Source organism: Propithecus coquereli, unplaced genomic scaffold (genome assembly GCF_000956105.1).
Source record: "Propithecus coquereli isolate 6110/MARCELLA unplaced genomic scaffold, Pcoq_1.0 Scaffold218, whole genome shotgun sequence".
Classification (NCBI taxonomy): Eukaryota; Metazoa; Chordata; class Mammalia; order Primates; family Indriidae; genus Propithecus; species Propithecus coquereli.
In genome coordinates, this window is record NW_012146967.1 from 5,291,716 (window position 1) to 5,294,792 (window position 3,077).

The window sequence follows — 3,077 nt, forward strand, 5'->3', positions numbered from 1 at the left end:
CCACGGCACTCACTCTAGCCCGGGCAACAAAGCGAGATTCTGTCTCACCAAAAAAAAAAAAAAAAAAATGGCTGTTACTACCATAGTATTATTTTCCAAGCACTCAGGATGCGCTAAACCCAGCTCGAGGTGTCCGCAGAAATTAACTCATTGAGCCTGACATTGGCCTATGACGACTGGGAATAGGGTCGTCTCCATTTCTTTGGAAGAGGACACTGCGGTCAGAGAGGTTAAACCACTTGTCCCAGGCTGCAGAGCAGCACGTGGGGAGTTAAACTCTGCAGGGGCTGCTGAGTGGTGGTCTTTGCCCTTGTCACCCTGGTCTGGTGGTCCCCTTCCCTCTTCCTTCCAGCAGCGTCCTCTCGGCTGACATCTAGGGTGAGCGTATCCCAGCCTCGGCCTGCACCCTCTGGAGAATGACTCGCACTCCCGCCCTTGCCCACACTCGGGGTTGGTGGCCCGGTGCCCACAGGGCTGGGGCCGTGAGCCTCGAGCACTCACATGGCACCTCCTTTCCGATCAGCTTTACGGGGATGTAACTGAGACACGCGTCACTTGTTTACGGCGCACCCTGCAGTGGGGTTTGGATTATTCACAGACTGTGAACCACCCCGCAATCGACTGTGGAACATTTTCATCCTCCCAGAAAGAAACCCTGTACCCCCTCCAGTCACTCCCCATCCCCCCCAATCCCCTCCAGCCCTGGGCAGCCACTAACCTGCTTGCTGTCTGCATCGGTCCGCCTATTATGGACACTTCATATAAATGGAACCACACGACATGTGGTCTTTTGCAGACACCTCTTTTTGAAGCCTTATATGAATAATAATGCCTTGCGGTAAAATGGTGTTCTCTCAGTTTTCTAGATGAGGAAACTGAGGCTCCGAGTGGTCATGCAACTGCCCAAGATCACCCAGCTCAGCAGCCGTGGGTGGGATTTGGACTATGTCGGGCTCCAGAGAACTGGCCACGCTTCTTAGGCAAGGAGACCAGGGTGGCCTGGCGGCTTTAGGGGCTTGGGGACAGGGATTTGGGTGGGAGAAAGGCTGGGGGGAGTTCACAAGTTCTGAGGGCCAGGCTTGGAGGGCAGAGGGCCTGGGGGGACGCTGGCCCTCCAGACTCCCAGGGTCATGGGGACACGCAGGGCAGTTGTGGGGGAAGGGCTGTGGGGGCTAAATTTGAACTCGGGAGCAGAGTCCTGCGCCACCCCCGTCCCTGCCGCCACTGGCCCAGTCATGCCTCCTGGACAAGCCCCTCCTGCCTCCTCTCCCTCTGGAAACGGTCCACCCTTCATGCTCCCAGACCCCTCCAGCATGACTCAGCCTGAGCCCTGGAGCGCGTTCCCCTCCGCCACCCCCTCCCTCCTCAGCCACCTGTCCCTCTCTGGCTGGAGCTGCCTCCCAGGACATGATTATCACCAGCACAGGGCGGCTGTGCCAGGACTGGGCTCCAGCGTCGGCGGGTGGGGCAGCTCTGCCCTGGCCTGTCCTTTGGCCAGCCTCGCTGGGTCCTCATGCCCTTCTAGGCAGGGGCCCCTTCCCGCCCCCTCCCTGGCAAGCCCCCTTTGGGTAAACATGAGAACCTCAGGCCCCCTTGAAACGCTTTCCGTATTTTTAAAATGATTTCCGTATGTTGACCAAAAGAAGCAAACTTGGAATATGCTCTTTCAGGCTGCTCTCGGCTTTGGACCTCCAATTTGATCCACCTCCCAACCCCCGCATCGACTTGCCGAGTCCCTGACACGCAGTTCCCCCTTTGATGGTGAGGAAGCTGAGACGTGACTTCCCGAGGTCACTCGGCTGGGAATGGGTGGACCTATTCCTGGCACCACAGTCCCTTAGAAATGGGATTCTGAGGGTGTGGTGTGGGCCCAGCCTGCCAGGTCCAGGGACGGGTGGGGTGGAGGACTCTGTGACCTCTGGTGGCCCAGGAGTCAATGATAGCACAGCTCTTAGCTACGCTGGAGCACCAAACCTTCGCTCACTTTTGCAGCCACTAATTCATTTAGAGCCAGACAGCTTGGCTCTAATACCAGCTCCACCAAACTCTGAGCTCTGTGACTTTGGGCAAGTCAGTTAACCTCTCTGAGCCTCATTCTCCTCATCTGTAAAATGGGTGTGCTAATAGCTCCTGCTTCCTAGGGCTGGTGTGAAGATGAGCCAATGTGTGTTCAGAGCGTAGAAGGTGCTGGAGCATGCTGTGAGCTGCTGCTGTCATTATTATTACGGGTAAGTGCATCACGGGGCAGGCCCAACCCCAGTCCAGCTGCCTCCAGAGCTCACAGGGCGGTGTGGAGACCGGCAGGTAAGCGGGGCTGTTGTGGGCTGGGGTGGGGAGGCCAGGATGAAGCCCCTCAGGCCCACAGCGAGGTCCCTGGTGTGTGGGGTGCCGGCAGGGAGCCAGAGGCCCGGGGTTCAGCTTCGGCTCTGCTGCCCACCTGCTCGCTAGCCTGCTCCGGGCTGAGGTTCCTGCTTTACACGGTGGAGGTGCCAGGATGTCTCCCCAGGGCCCTGGGCAGGCCGAGGCCGGGTGGCCGGCCACTGCCCCTGGGCTATTTTTACCAGGGCTCCGGGCAGTCACTCTGCCGGTCTTGGGATCAGAGACTGGGCAGGTGCGAGGGAGCCCCGAGAGGTCATCCAGTCCGGCCTGAGCTGGGCTCTCTCCCTCGCCAGCCTCCCAAGGCCTGTAGCCGCGGTCAGGCTGCCCCAGTGAGAAGAAGGAAGCCCTGCGCATCACGGTCACCACCCTCCTTCCGGATGGCTCCGTGCTGGGGGGGCCGGAGCTGCCTCTGCCTGTCTCTCTGCTCACGGCTCTTGCCCTTGGTGCCTTTGCCCCCTCCCTTCCTCTGTCCCCCCCTCTCCCTCCCTCTCCCCATGTTGGGGGTTGCAGGGCACCGCTGCTCAGTGATCTACAACCTGTTCTCATCCCTACTCTGGGCTTATAAACTTTTTTCTTTTTATTTTAAGCTGTTTACAAAATCTCAGAAAATTTATGGGATTGGAGATGGGAAGAGAGGGAGGGACAGAGGGAGCGAGGCAAGAAGCCAAGACCAACAGGGTGAGGACCAACGGTACCCA